This window comes from Planococcus citri, chromosome 1 (genome assembly GCF_950023065.1).
Source record: "Planococcus citri chromosome 1, ihPlaCitr1.1, whole genome shotgun sequence".
Lineage (NCBI taxonomy): Eukaryota > Metazoa > Arthropoda > Insecta > Hemiptera > Pseudococcidae > Planococcus > Planococcus citri.
In genome coordinates, this window is record NC_088677.1 from 10,132,647 (window position 1) to 10,149,323 (window position 16,677).

The 16,677-nt window shown below is 33.9% G+C and overlaps 1 protein-coding gene and 1 long non-coding RNA gene across 2 annotated transcripts in view; one reads left to right on the forward strand and one right to left on the reverse strand.

Moving 5' to 3' along the window:
* Positions 1–16,677, forward strand: part of LOC135847388 (inactive dipeptidyl peptidase 10-like) — a 601,135-nt gene that overhangs the window by 15,595 nt on the left and 568,863 nt on the right. The window lies entirely within an intron of this gene.
* On the reverse strand, positions 14,363–14,980 carry LOC135841956 (uncharacterized). Its single transcript, XR_010558035.1, has 3 exons — positions 14,725–14,980; positions 14,471–14,614; positions 14,363–14,398 (listed from the first exon to the last, which is right to left on the reverse strand). It is a non-coding gene; the product is annotated as an uncharacterized LOC135841956 (long non-coding RNA).

The window sequence follows — 16,677 nt, forward strand, 5'->3', positions numbered from 1 at the left end:
GTCGTCATTGCTGTCTACATTTGTATCTACAGTCATGTGCAATATTTCGATATATTGTAGATACCTTTGTAGACCCATCATCGATATCGAAATTCAGGTCGTCTTGTCGATCCGAAGTTGATGTCGACTATAAGATCGACAAAATCATCTACAAAATTTTGATCTTGTATAGTTACTTTTGTCGATCTAATAATTGTCATCAACTTTGGCATCGGCAAGACGACCTGAATTTCGATATCGATTAGAGGGTCTACAAAAGTATCTACAAAATGTCGTCATCGAGTAGATACTTCTGTAGATCTTGTAATCGACATCAATCAACAGGTTAATATTTATGAAGAAGTTGATGTCGATTACAAGATCTATAAAATATTTTTAGAAATTTCGAAGTGTTGCCGACTCATTTGTCGATGTCTAAGTCGATAATATAATAAGACAAATTTTCTAAGTCCAGAATAAGATGGACTGAATATCCTTTTAAGGCCTCTTCATTCAACAGCGGCAATGGTCTAGTGGTTAGAGATCGCGAATAGTACAGTGGCGACCTGGGTTCGATCCCTACCCAGGGCAAGTTTTTTTCTTCGAAAAAATTTTTTTAGGGTGAAATATTTTTGAGAATAATTTTACTCGAATCAAAAAAAGAGTTTTGGGCACATTTCGCACATTTTCAACCAAAATTAGCCTTTTTACACTCGAAAAAATGACACCAATGTCGAGACCTTGTCGAGACAAAAAATGAAGGGAGACGATAGTCGATTTTGATATCGACTTCTCACTCGTCATGTATCGACACTGGCGTCTACAAATGTCGTGTCAACAAGTGATGGATTAGAGACCTCGTCTATTCCATCGACTTTGGCATCGCTTGTGCTACGCGGGAAGTGTCACTTTCTGACAAAATAGTCTAGAAGTGCCAACTTTTGGCTGAATAGTCTAAAAGTGTCAATTTTTGTCAAAATAGTCTAAAATTGTCGAAGTAGTGTAAAAATGCCAATTCTTGGAAAAAGAGTCTAAAAGTGTCAATTACTGGCAAAATAGTCAAAAGTTTCAATATTTTGGCAAAATAGTCTGAAATTCTCAATTTTTAACTGAATATCTAGTCTAGAAGTGTCAATTTTTGACAAAATAGTCAAAAAAATCACAATTTTTGACAAAAATAAACTGAAAGTGTCAATTTTTGACAACATAGTCTGGAAGTGTCAATTTTTGACAAAATAGTCTAGAAGTGTCAATTTTTGACAAAATAGTAAAAAAGTGTGAATTGCTGGCAAAATAGTCAAAAGTTTCAATAGTTGGTAAAATAGTCTAAAATTGTAAATTTTTGGAAAATTGTCTATAATTGTCAATTTTTGGCAAAAATAAACTGAAAGTGTCAATTTTTGACAACATAGTCTGGAAGTGTCAATTTTTGACAAAATAGTCTAGAAGTGTCAATTTTTTACAAAATAGTCTAGAAGTGTCCATTTTTGACAAAATAGTCAAAAAGTGTGAATTGCTGGCAAAATAGTCAAAAGTTTCAATAGTTGGCAAAATAGTCAAAAGTTTCAATAGTTGGCAAAATAGTTTAAAATTGTCTATTTTTGGCAAAATAGTTTAAAATTGTCAATTTTTGGCAAAATAGTAGAGAATTGTCAATTTTTGGCAAAGTAGTCTAAAATTGTCAATTTCTGACAAAATAGTCTAAAATTGTCAATTTTTGTTTGAAGTCTAGAAGTGTCAATGTTTGGCCAAATAGTCTAGAAGTGTCAATTTTTTACAAAATAGTCTAGAAGTGTCCATTTTTGACAAAATAGTCAAAAAGTGTGAATTGCTGGCAAAATAGTCAAAAGTTTCAATAGTTGGCAAAATAGTCAAAAGTTTCAATAGTTGGCAAAATAGTTTAAAATTGTCAATTTTTGGCAAAATAGTAGAGAATTGTCAATTTTTGGCAAAGTAGTCTAAAATTGTCAATTTCTGACAAAATAGTCTAAAATTGTCAATTTTTGTTTGAAGTCTAGAAGTGTCAATGTTTGGCCAAATAGTCTAGAAGTGTCAATTTTTTACAAAATAGTCTAGAAGTGTCCATTTTTGACAAAATAGTCAAAAAGTGTGAATTGCTGGCAAAATAGTCAAAAGTTTCAATAGTTGGCAAAATAGTCAAAAGTTTCAATAGTTGGCAAAATAGTTTAAAATTGTCAATTTTTGGCAAAATAGTAGAGAATTGTCAATTTCTGGCAAAATAGTCTAAAATTGTCAATTTCTGACAAAATAGTCTAAAATTGTCAATTTCTGACAAAATAGTCTAAAATTGTCAATTTTTGTTTGAAGTCTAGAAGTGTCAATGTGATAAATAACTGAGAGAAAATACTCTTTTCTCGTAAGATAACGATCAAAGAGTATGAGTTCTCTGATTGTAGTGATGCTATTTAGCCACACTAAGTACACAACAATTGGGATTCGCACAGAGAGTTATGTACTTAATGTGTTCCCTATTCACTTATAGTAATTTGCCACTGCTAGAATGAAATTACTTACCCCGGCTATGGGTGCGCGAATAGAGATTTTACCACAAATATTTATCATAAGAAAGTAAACGAGTAAATAACTACGCACTTATGTACTCAAACTTGTATTGTGCACGAAAATAATGAGTTCACAATAACGGATTATTATAAACGGATATAAAAGACTTAACACAACTAATAAACTTAATCGAAATAATAGTATAAAACTATAAAAAACCTTTAACCGAGGGCCTGAGCTCTCCTGTATTTTAGGGTACTTTTTACTTGTCAATTCGCGACTCGTGTCGTTTAAGAACTGCGACGAGTTTAGGTAGCTAATTTGGCTAGCCAGCCAAATTAGCACCTTGACCACGCCTATTGTTACCAGATTGGTAAAGGGTTGACATACGAGTATGCTTTATTGACGAATATTGGTAGTGGCTTTAAGGCATATACTTCCTACTCTAACAAATGTTTGGCCAAATAGTCTAAAAGTGTCAAATTTTTACAAAATAGTCTAGAAGTGTCAATTTTTGGCTGAATAGTCTAGAATTGTCAATTTTTTGACAAAATTGTGTGAAATTGTCAATTTTTGACAAAATAGTCTGAAATTGTCAATTTTTTGCTGAAGTCTAGAAGTGTCAATTTTTGACAAAATAGTCAAAACTGTGATTTACCGGAAAAATAGTCAAAGAGTACAAATTTTTGACGAATTAGTCAAAAAGTGTCAGTTTTTGACAAAATTAAATAGGTAGTCTATCCATTTCTGTCAAAATTGTGAAAAAGTGTGCATTTATGGTAAAATCGTCAACAAAAAATCTTTGCCAAAATTGTCAAACAGTTTCAACTCTTGCCAAGATTGCTCAAAAAACTACTGCCTTTGCCAAAAGGAACAAAAATTTTCCGTTTTTTTTTAAGCTGTTGGAAAGAGTCAATTTTTAGCGAGTTTATAAAAAGTTGTAATGTTTTTTCTTCAAAATGCTCAAACAGTAATTTTTTGATGATAGAGTAAAATGGTCGTAATTTTTGTCAAAATTGATCAGAAAATGTTGATTTTTTACTGAAACGTCGAAAAAGCATTTTGTTTCAAAAATTGGCAAAAGAAAGTTCTGTTACTGCTTGAAAAGCTTTTTCGTTTATTGAAGTTCCACTACCCCCTCCCCCCGCATTTTCATTTTTCTAGTTTTGAACAATTTTTCGATATTTTTCTGATTTTTTTCAAGGCACTGCTTGTTTCCGCATGCTTAAAAACATAATTTTTAAAAAAACAACAATGTTGACCACGTACCTACATAGAGGTCTTCAAAGTTGAAAAAAATCAAAAAAAAAATTAAACAAGTTATTAAGCATTTTCTTTTTTTTCAAAGTGATTCTCTCAAAGCTCTTTTAATGACGTCTTTTTGAGAAAACACATCCTTGCTTGTTGTGAAAATAATTAACACCTAAAATGATCAATTACTACATAAATAATCAATCTTTTGGTCTCCCAAGCAATAATTTTGGCAAGTTCAACTCATTCAGATACAATAAAATTTGAAAAATCAAAATAACATAAATTTGAAAATAATTTTTCAACAGATCAAATTGATTTTATAAACTCATGGAGTGACAAAATTCCGTTTTTTTTATCTTGGTGGGGGAGGGGGGAGGGGGACATATACATGTAAGTTGATTTTACTCAAGTATGCACTTGACTGAGGTACTGGAACCAGAAAGTTCACAATTTAAAAAATTTTCTATGATATTTTGAAAAATTGGAGGGCTCCCCAGCAGCACTTATTTTTCAACGAGGGGGCTGAAAATTTCACGGCGTGATTTTCTCACCCAAGATAACAATTTTAGAGAATGGGAGCAAAAAAAAATCAAAAAAATCTAGCATACAATCCATCTACGTACGTAGTATATGGCCTTAAGTCTCCAACGAGTGTAGACCCTACTTTAATCAGAGCTTTTCACTTAAATTTTAAAGAGGTTTAGGCAAAACTTGATATTTACACAAGTTACAAGTACCTATAGTTGTACAACTTTTACTCGCCACAAACGTCGCAAACACTCAGATTGTTGCCTTAAACTACTAGGTATGTATAGTTTTGGGGCTCTTCTCACATCAGCAGTTAACGTCTAACTCTCGTCTACATGTTTCAAAACCTTTTCATGTACGTAGTTCAAATATTCGCCTTCGTTCATTTATATGTTGTAGGGACTAGGTAGAGAGTATAAACTATACAAGGAACATACGTCTCCATTCTATAACGTGTAGGTATACACATATGTGTACTTTGGAAAAGGTAAACATTCGAGAATAAATTCTCAAACTGCTTATGGTGGTATAATTAACAAAACAACCTATCAAAATTTCGTTCCTAAAGTACCTCATACGAGTACAAATGTTACATTTGTATACCAAAAGCGTTATTGCTTCGATTATTAATCGCGATGATGGATTGTGATTTAATATTAGGTACTCTTTTCAAACATCGCGATAGTATTTTGAGAAGTCTTGGGTATAATTTTTTTAATTTTTTCCTTCTAGTGACAGGTATTGCCTTTCTGTCAAATTGAAGGAGAAAAACCACCAAACAAAAAATTACTTAATTTAAAATAAGTTTTAATTTGTTGAAATTTTGATTTTTTACTTCCAATTTTTGCACTTTGATTTCAAAAAATCCACCTCAAAATCAGAAGAAAAAAAAACAACCCTACACAATCTCGTTCTAGATAATTTTCAAAATATCGTAGCATCGTCGTCATTAAATTCCATTGCGAAGGTATTAAAAAAAAGCCTCGCTAATGCGATGGACTCTGAAAACGAAAAATGTAAATTAAAGTGTTTAACCCATTGTTGTCGTTTGTTTGCCCAATGGATAAAACATTGCCGGGCGGAGAGTTCTTGCTGCACAAAATAGTCTTTCTATTGTTAAACGGAGGAAAAAAAGAGATAACCGGATGCGAGTTTAGGTTATTATATTTTTAGCGTGTTATACATGACGTTATGTTGCCTTGGAAACGAGCTAGGCAGCTTTTTATTTAGATGAAGATTCGAAACACGAGAGGGCATATTTTACGTATAAAAAGCCAATTCCATATCCACATAGATATATAAACTCACCTATAGGTATCCATGTAGATGTACCCAACCTATCGCAGACTATATCAAAGATACGTACCTTTCTGTATGCGTAATTATCAACCGGTTAAATTAACCTGAAATGTTTCGTATCACTAATTAGGTTTTTAGCTACATATATTGGACTTTTGCAAGAGTTGAGGGGGAAAAAAAAGACGACGAATCCACGTGTACAGCGGATGGCTTTTCTCTACATAATCTACACCCTATTATGAGCCCTATAGAAGCTCGCTTATCGCGGCCAAATTTTAATTCATAGGCTGCTATCGCGTTCGCCGAATACTCCAGCATTTATAAATTAATATTAGCTCGTCAATCAAGCCCCAGCCACACGTATGTATATACAAAATACATAAGCGATTTCCTAAACCATTAAATAAAACATAACACTCTCACTCGTCGTCCCCCCCTCTCTCTCTCTCTCTCATTCTATCTCTCTTGGGAACAAATTAATAATGACTAACGTGAAAAATGATGATCGCGAATAATCGTAATTACGCGACCGAATCATTCACGAACGTTAGGTATTTTTATTAACGGTCTAGGTAAACTTTAACTTTTACCTTGCTCTATGGTTTGTATACTCTGTTGCTACCTTCGAAATGACCGTAATTTTTATTAATTGAAACAGGTAAATTATACCAAAGGGTAAGCTTTCGTACAGAACCTAAATGGAATGTTGCACGTTTCATCTTTTTTTTATTGCGGTGCAATTTTTTCCGAATTATTTCTTGGGGTTTTTTGAATGGTTAGAGCGAAACAACCAATTTTTATATGATAATAAGAATAATTCCACCCTCCCCTCTCAGAACCCATTGGGCAACCTTTTTTTTGAAGGGACATCCTAAGGAACATTTTAAAGCAAACTTGCAGAAAAAAAGTTGGCCCTACTAACAAAATGACAGCAATTTTGATTGACAGGTTAGCCGAAGAGCCAAAATTTCAGGTGCTATTAAAGTGAATTTTTCGATTTTTGGTGAATTTTTGAAAATCAAATTTGAGTTAAAAATGAGGAAAAAAATTGAAATTTTACCAAGTTGACCCAGAAAGCTGAAATTTGAGATATACCTTATTTTTTACCTGCCAAATCGATTGGAATCGGTTTCAAACCGTCTTGAGCGGTTCAAGAGCCTTAAACACATTTTTTTGAAATTTGAAATAAATTCCAAAAAATGTCAGCAAACAAAGTTGAAAATCCGAAACTCACTATCAAGTCGACTGCTGGTAAGTTTAAGTCATTTTGAAGTCTCTAGCGACATTTTGAGAATTCTTGGAGCCTCCAGCAGATTTTGAAAACTTTAAACATTCACAAATCATTATCAAATGAAGTTGGAAAGCCAAAATTTATTTTGTAAATCAATTTCAATACGCTATAAAGTCACCTGCAGGTAAATTTTAAGTTGTATTGGAGCATCCAGCGACTGTTTGGAAGTTACTGGAGCCTCCAGTGAATTTTGAAATTTGAAATTTCTACAAAATTTCATCAAATGAAGTTGATGGAACGTTGAAAGTGCATTTTTCGATTTTTTGTAAATTTTTAAAAATCAAATTTGAGCCAAAAATGAGAAAAAAATATCAAAATTTTACAAATTTGGCCTAGATTACTGAAATTTATGGTGTACCTCATTTTTGACCCATCAAATCGATTAGAAATGGTTTCAAATAGTTTTGAGCAGTTCTGAAGCCTCCAGCAAATTTTTTAAACTTGCGATTTCCACAAAATCTCATTAAAATGAGGTTTGACCCTTATAGAAAAAAACACGTTGTAGCAACTTGGTGTAAATTGGGACATTGTAGTACAACATGTTCTACAACTTGTACTACATGCAGTAACCATTGAATTTCATTTTTTGTAGAACAAACTAGTAAATATTCAAGTACTGGGGTATTAACTAGCATTTGTGGCTACTGGTATCTCTAGTGATGTGAAAATCGAAAAAAAAATTCAAAAAACCTAAAAAAAATTTCTGCCTGGGGTGGGACTCGAACCCAGGACCTCGTGCACACCACACGTTATACCACCTGACTTACCAACTAGACTACCGGGGCTGATGTGAGAATGGGCATTGGAAGCTTCTATATGCACCTCTCAATGCTCTGGACTTGGAAAAAATTTCAAGGAAGATGATTTTACAACACCAAAATTATCCGTTTTTTTTGTTTTTTTTTTCAATTTTAAGGAAGACGATTTTAATAGTTAAGTAGACAAAACCAAAATTATCTGTTTTTTTTTTTTTTTTTTTTTTTTTAATTAAATTTATAATAAAAAAATACCGAATTTGATTATTTTTTATTTTTATGTATTTATGAAAATAAAGATCTATTTAAATGAATTCATTAAATGAGGAAAACTGAATTATTGCTTTTGAGATGGGTGAAGCTGGTTAGATCTTACCTACAGCTTGTTCAAGAATCCAAGTTTCTGATTGGCCCAAAAGAGAAAAAATGTATCCCTATCAAAATGCAAAAATTGAATGGGTAGTTTTTAGATGCACTACTTATTAAATTAGTGGTTTAGTAGAAAAACCACCAGTTTCACAAGTGGTTTATAACTGAAATAACTACTAGTTCGTTTTACACAAGGGATGTGTACCTACTATGAAATATTTTGCTCACTTCATAAAAAAAATTGAATAAAATGGTTTTTGCTATTTGATGAATTTATTATTAGCTTTTTTCAAAATCTGTATGAGTAAACTTTCACGTTGTTCAAGTTTTAAAAATAAGTACATCCAGAACAAGTTGTACCTACAAGTAGTTTTACCACAAAACATCATGTAAAGATGTTTTTGCTGATTGTACAACAAGTAATATCAAGAGTACAAGTAGTTTTCATCGTAGTACACCTAGTTACTTATTGTAGAACAACAAGTTTTGTGTTTTCACCTGAAAACTTGCTGTTGTACAACATGTACATCGTGTTTTTTTCTATAAGGGGAAATTCGAAATTCACTCTGCACTAGTGCACTCCTATTTCAATACGCTATTCAGTCGACTGCGCGTGCGTTCAAGTCATTTTATAGCCTCTAGAAAAGTTTTGAAAATTCTTAGAGCCTCCAGCTGATTTTTGATGTTTGAAATCTCCACGAAATTTCATCAAAATTCAGTTGAAAACTCAAAATTTATTTTGTAAATTAATTTCAACACCCCATGAAATCGACTGTAGGTGGATTTCAAGTCGTTTTGACGCATTCATTGACTTTCTGGAAATTACTGGAGCCTCCTGTAGATTTTTCTGTGATCGAATTTTCCATAAAATTTTACCAGAATAGTTGGAAACCAAAAATTCACTTAACAATCCAAATACAATCCACACACAATTAAGTCGACTGGAGGAGGATTCAAGTCATTTTGTAGCCTCCAGTAACTTTTTTAAAACTCTCAGGGCCTCCAGCAAATTTTTGAAATTTGAAATTTCCCAAAATATTCATCAAATGAAATTGAAGAGCCAAAATTCAATTTGCGCACAACGTTCTGAAGTAAATCCGGAAAGATTTTGTGACCTTTTTTGAAAAACAGAAGTTTTTGAAAATCCACTGGAGGCTCCAAAAGGGATTGAAACTGCCTTCAATCCACTACGAAATTGATGTAAAAATCAGAGTTGTAAGCTGAAAATTTCATCTTTCTGTTTGGTAAAATTTTATGGAAATTTCGGGCCTGGAAAAATCTGCAGGAGTCTCCAGTAATTTCCAAAAAGTCGCTGGAGGCTCCAAAACGACTTGAAATCTCCTGCAGTCCATTTCTTAACGTCTTGAAATTAATTTACAGAATAAATTTTGTCTTTCCAACTGCACTTGACAACATTTTGTGGAAATTTCAAGTTTCAAAAATCTGCTGGAGGCTCCAAGAACTGCTGTAAACGGTTTGAAACCGTTTCTAATCGATTTGGAAGGGTGAAAATAGGATATACCTCAGATGTCAGCTTTCTACATAAATTCGGTAAAGTTTTGATTTTTTCCCTCCATTTTGACTTTTTGATTTTCAAAAATTCACCAAAAATTGAAAAACGTACTTTAGCATTTGAAAGTTTGGCTGATGATAAATTTTTGCATGCTGTTTTGATCTAGCTTCGTCCATTTCGAAAAATTTCTTACGAGTCCTATGTTGGAAAGCAACATCTACAATTTTGGCTGACCTGTTAATCAAACTGGCCGCCATTTTGTTAGCAGAACCATTTTTTCCCCGTCAAGTTTGCTTTAAAATGTTCCTCAGGATGTCTCTTTTAAAAAAAGTTGTCCAAGAGGTTCAGTGAGTGGATGAGGGAGGGGTTGCAATTGTTCCTATTGTCATATGCTCGACTATCTTCAAGGACCCATACCTCCTTTCCAGTGACACCTCCGAAGTTGAATTTTTTTGAGAGTCTCTCAACTCAAAATAAAGATCTCCACTTTGGTCAAATCCCTATACCATTTTCCACCTTTTTGGTGACCCGCCTTCATAAAACATCCACATATTAGGTACCTATTCATTTTATTTCAGATTGTTGAGGAATACCTCAAAAACTTTACCATCTGCGACCAGGTTAGATATACCTGCTCAGTGCTCAAGGTAACTCTCAAACAATTCAGAAACGAATTGAAACACCGCGAATTAAATTCTTCATGCGAAGACAAAATTACCACCAGCGTTTCGTTTTTAATTACCAGTTTCAAGGCAGCTTGAAATCTCCCAAGACGGGATAAAAGCTACGTTTACTTCTAATAAATGGGCCGAACGAACGGAGAGCGAAAGCGAAAGAGAAAAAAAAGGCATAGCAGTTGAATTCATTTAAATGCTTCAAAATAAAATGCTCCGGCAAGCGTGAAATACACTTTCGTTGGAACGAACGTCTCACAGTATATACGTAATACATTGTACTCTCGTATACTCGTGTATACGTCGTATATAAGAATTTTTTAAATCGTTGAGCAATATTCTTATACTCTTATATACAAATTCGTATACAGTACGACAAAAAAAACCTTAGATGAGAATGGTAACTTTTAATTTGAAAAGATAATGCTCTGCATGCTTGTATTCTCAGAGGAGGGTTTCAACTACTCAAGTTATATTGTATTTTCACGTAATTACGATTCCTATCCTAACCCACGCGTAACATTTTTTCTTACACTATAATATGTTGTGGAAATGCCTGCAAGTAGAGAGTGTAACCCTTTGGAATCGTTTCCGGCTATCTGACTATATGGAACTGTGTATATGGGGCAAAATATTAGAATATTTTTGCTGTCGATGGTGCTCGACAAAATGGATTATTTTCGCGAAAATATGTAATAAAATGTTCGTCTTATATACTCCGGCAAGTGGGATACGTGCGTGTATGTGTGAAGTTTTCTAACGAGCGAGAGAATTTAATAAAATAATCTTCTCCTTTTCAAAGCATCTATATCGCTTTGAGGAGCGAAAATTCGCCGGAAATAGGGTATTATGGATGTCATGTCACTTTCTCAAATTTTAATTTCGTACTGTATAGATTTTCCTTTTCAGTGGGTTGGATTCAAAGGTTTAGGGGTATTTGCGGGGGTATTGGGTTGGATTTTGCTGGCCTGTTGCGAAATTTAAATGGTTGAAAAAATTACACAAATGAGTAGATATTTTTAGACAAAGTATAATTATATTTACGAGAGAGAAATATTTGACAATAAAAAATTCTCGAAACACGAATTTACTCAAAAATTAGTGATTTGCATATTCAAAGTCAGCGTCGCAGGCTCGACTTGTGTGGCACAAAAATCACTCTTGCTGTTTGATTATCTACGAATAAAAATAGACATAAAATAATAAAAATCGAGAGAAAAGTAGATCCGAGTGATTTTGAAACTTTATTTTTTCAGTTTCAAAATCTCTTTGTATCATCGGTTATTTTCGGACGTTTTTCAATCCATCCCCATTTTCCGGATCGTGGGACATTGCGCCGAATGAACGCTCCCCCCTCTACTCCCATCATTCATCCGCATACCGATGAGCAAGTTACCCCCCTGTAACATCCTATATAGGTACCTTTATAAGTTATTAACGCGTTGTTAAAGGGTGAAAATTACACGAAATAGATTTTTACACGCCGCACGTAGTAGAAGATCCGGAGACGTGTAAGCTTGTACCTAACCCGAAAACAAACGCAGCTGTCAGAATTAGCTGAAGATGCAAAATGAGTTGTTGTGTTAGCGATTGTTGAAAGTTTCATTAAATTTAAGCCTTTTCGGTAGGTAACTGCATTATGGTATAAGATGCAAGGGTGAGAAACGCAACCCAATTGAATTTAAACTTGGACCTGTGCTAAAGGTTTAAGCCTCAGCCTCTCGACAAACCGTTCTACTCTTAATAACTATCTAACAAGTTGACTTAATATTTTAATACATCGTTTATACAATATAAATACTCGACGAAAAGTGTTACGTAATCGTAATGCTCTGGTTTTTACCTAAATTCACTTTTTTTCTATGCTTACGATTCCTTAACATCCCCTTACGGAAGGGGATTTCCAGAACTCGTAAGCAGAAAAAAAGTTCATTGGAATCAATGTCTTCGAAAACATAACATTCGATGTACCACTCGTCTTTTCACGATTTTTCAAAATTCTGGCCCCCTTTTTGGGACACAGAGGAGCTTTGAAGGGTTGTACCCAAAAAATAAGTCCATATTCGTACTCAGCGACCTCGAAAACATATCATTCGATATATCACTCGACTTTTCACAATTTTTCAAAATTTTGGCCCCCTTTTTGGGGCACAGAGGGGCTTTGAGGGGTCGGACCTAAAAAATAAGTTCATATTCGTACTCAGTGACCTCGAAAACATAGCATTTGATATATCACTCGATTTTTCACGATTTTTCAAAATTTTGGCCCCCTTTTTGGGGCACAGAGGGACTTTCAGGGGTCGGACCCAAAAAATAAGTTCGTATTCGTACTCAGCGACCTCAAAAACATATCATTCGATATATTACTCGACTTTTACAATTTTTCATAGTTTTGGCCCCCTTTTTGGGGCGCAGAGGGGCTTTGAGGGGTTGGACCTAAAACATTAGTTCATATTTGTACTCATCGGCCTCAAAAACATACTATTCGATATATCGCTCGACTTTTTCAATTTTTCAAAATTTTGGCCTCCTTTTTGGGGCACAGAGGGGCTTTGAGGGGTCGGACCCAAAAAATAAGTTCATATTCGTACTCAGCGACCTCGAAAACATACCATTCGATACATCATTCGACTTTTACGATTTTTCAAAATTTTGGCCCCCTTTTTGGGGCACAGATGGGTTTTGAGGGGTTGGACCCAAAAAATAAGTTCATATTCGTATGTACTTAGCGACCTCGAAAACATACTATTCGATGTATCACTCGACTTTTCACGTTGTTTCAAAATTGTGACACCTCTCCTTCCCTTTTTGAAGCACAAAGGGGCATTGAGGGGATGGAGTTGGACCCAGATTCGATATATTGCACGTCTGGATGATTCAGTCTCGATTCTACTGACTAGCAAATTCATCATTGAGATCTTGATGAGTGCACCAATGAAAATAAAGTCCATGCTGAAAATAAGTACTACACAGAAACGATTTAAACTTTCAGATTATTTCAATATCTAATAATGAAATATCACACTTTTTGTTGAGTACAAACAGAAGTCAAAAATGTCTTAGAAGGCCTGTGGTCAAAAAATCCTGACTAGTATAAAATCAGTTAGCGTTTTTATCTCGGTTACGCCACATCAAAATGCTATTTCCTACCAGTAGGTTTTCCCCAATGAAGAGAGAACTATTACGAATAAGCGAATCGAATTGCCAAACGTTCTACCTTCCACTTGAAGGTATGCAACTTTATCTCGCTATATTACAATAAATGGATTGTTTCGTTTCATCGTTTGATGACGTTTAATTTTTTTTTTTTTTTTGATGGCGTTGAGTAACTACAGTGATGATTTTCAGATCTGGAACGTCCTAACAACTTTTTAAACTCGATATTTACATCACATCTAACATCATTATCTTCTACAGGAAAGGTGTAATCCCATTCAATATACAATGAATCCAATTGTATAGGATCTACTGGAAGGAGTGGAAATTGCATAGGCTTTGTTGGAGAATATTGAACGTATCTAGAAACACCTAATTTTTCTTCAAGTTCTTTTGTTACCTGGCACACATATGTTAATCCAGTTCTTGGATCATCGTTTTGAATTGTATCCCAGCCTGGAATTATTGTATCGTTGCTGCAGAACCTCTCACTTTCTGCGACATGATCCGCTTCATTGTGAATTACAATCAAAGCAGCATACAGAGAGTACTGGAAGTCTCCTTCGACCAGTCGAAATATGGTTTTTGGAACAAGAAGTTGCTGCTTTTCACCATTCATTGTGTAATTGAGTCGTTGTTCATACCCACCGTATACACCAAAAGTAACTTTCTGATCATATCGACCGAACGACTGAGGACAATTTTATAAAAATTACAGTTCAGTATCTCATTGGCCAAGTGGCCACCATATGGAAATTTCTAATAATTTACCATGCGTTTCAAAGTAGGTAAGTAGCTCACTAGAAATACATAGGTAACTCACTTTTAGAGTACTAATCACTGCAGCAATGAAAAGGTCAACTTTTTTCAATTGCCCATCGGCGATACTTTTCCAAACCAGTATAACATTCATGTGTGTACAAGAGGCAAGCCTACCCGAATCGGTGTTGAAGTACCATAGTGGAATTATTTGTGATTTTTTCAAAAAATTTTCAGATTGTTTTTCGTGGTTCTTCGACTTTTTGCAACTTTCATTGTTGGTTCTAGCTTCTGATACCTGCAATAGTTCATAGGTAACTTTTTACATGTGAGTCTGGCTCATCTATTTTCAGCAAGGCTGAATTGTTACATTGATCTCATCCCATCCTTCTAAGTGATAGTCTTCACATTTGGATTGAACATTATATTTCACAAAATCGATATTATTCTTCCATTTGATTAGTTTGTAATATCTTGATGATTTAATCGATACCTGTGGTATCCAATGGAAAACCTTGAAACAAAATTATACGAGTGTTATTCTGTTTAAAAACCTAGCATAAGAATTTGAAATTGAGTGGTTGGTAATAGATATACAGGTCAGTAGGTATCATATGTACAAACCAATGTGATGGATCCATCGATGAAAACAAATTTTAAATTTTTACCATCGAAGCTACGGAAAACGATTTCGCTTTGAGATTTTGATTGGTTATTATTATAAATCTGTAACTGCATAAGATGAACATTTATTTAACTTATTTTTCAAACTTGGTACCTATGTATTAGGATTCTCAGGTAAGATAAGCGAAATGTTCAATTCTCACATTCTTTTAATTTTAAACACGTTTCCACAATACTTGGTGGAAAAAATCTTTCAAAATGAAAATATCGCAAGTCAATCTTACAAAAAATTACCAAGAATGGGCAAATTATCCAAAAATTGTTCAGAAGTTTGACTCAAAATCGGCAATTGTAGAAAAATCTACTAATTTCAATTTCAATTTTCAAGTGCAAGGAATAAAGATCATCACCATCATCATAAATTTCAAAAAGTACCTAGGTACCACCAAAATTTTCAAAATCTTTGAAAAAAAAACTCATAATTGTACTAAAAAGGGTCATCTAAAATTTATTTCAGATCACGGAATGGATTCAATATCAGATGAAAGTGAATTTGAAAAATTGATTCTGAAAAATATTGCCTAATGATAAATCATACAATAATTAGATATATTTTTCAATGGAAATTACAATCATAGAAAAATTGACTAACCTAATCCAAAATTGGCTTGAGAGGGAGAAGAAAAAAATTTTCGACCAGAATTGACCCATCAAGAGGGACAAATAGTTGGAAAAATCAATTTTATAGCATTTTTGAAGGAGTTAATTAGAATAGAAATTGAAAATGACTTTAAAAATTTTGAAATTTTAAAAAATTGGCTCGTAAGCCTGTCGAGATGCCTATAATATATATATTTTTTAATAACTGGTACCTAAAGACGAAAAGACTATGAAATGATGAAAAGATAACTAAACAATAAAAAGAAGAGAAAACCATGAAATGATGAAAAATGAATGAAAATATGACCAAATGACAAAACGATGGAAAGATGACAACCATGAAAAGACAACAAAACGACAGAACGACCACGAAATGATGAAAAGACCAAAACAGACAAAAAGATGAAAAGTCAAAAAGACGAAAAGTTGAAACAACGAAAAGTCGAGACGACAAAAAGTTGAAACGACCAAAAGTCGAAACGACAAAAAGTCGAAACGACAAAAAGTTGATGGGATTATTGAAAATTATGGATAAAACCAGAAGTTTTTTTTACAATATGTAAGAAACCTAAGTAAAATACATGTATACTTCGATGCTATGGAAATAGGGAGAGAAAAAGATGACGATGACAAGTGTGAATAATTACACAAGAATACAATTATCTGCCTCATATAATTAGGAAAAACATCTACAAGCTAGCTACAAAAATATTCTCTAAATAGGTAACGAAAACAACAAAAATTAAGTAAGCAAAAATAGATAGGTATGGCGATTAGATGTAGGCGGAACAGGATCTCTGGATAATGATAACTATAAGTAGCCTGGACCTGTAACAAAAATTACAGGCGCTTTTGAGTACAGAAACTCATACTACAAGCACAAAATAATCAAACAAATATCATATCGAATCACAGTAAAATAAAACCATTCAATAAAACCATCTATTCTCAGGCCCAGTATAGAAGATGGTACCTACTTACTAGCCTTACTCAACCTAGCCCGCTTTCGCCTATAGGTTGTCTACTAAGTGTTGATGTTGGTCTGAAAGTGAGCTGAGCACCAGAGATGGCGCGATTCCGATTTTTTTAAGGAGTCGTGAGAATCGCATGAATCCGATTCCGGAATCGGATTCCATTTTCGATTCACCTGACAGATGAATCGAAAAATGTGAAATCTGACTCTTTTCAAGCAGGAATCGCAAATGTAATATGATTCGCGATTCCGGTAATTTGATTCTCGCGACTCCGATATTTCGATTCTCGCGACTCCGATATTTCGATTCTCGCGACTCC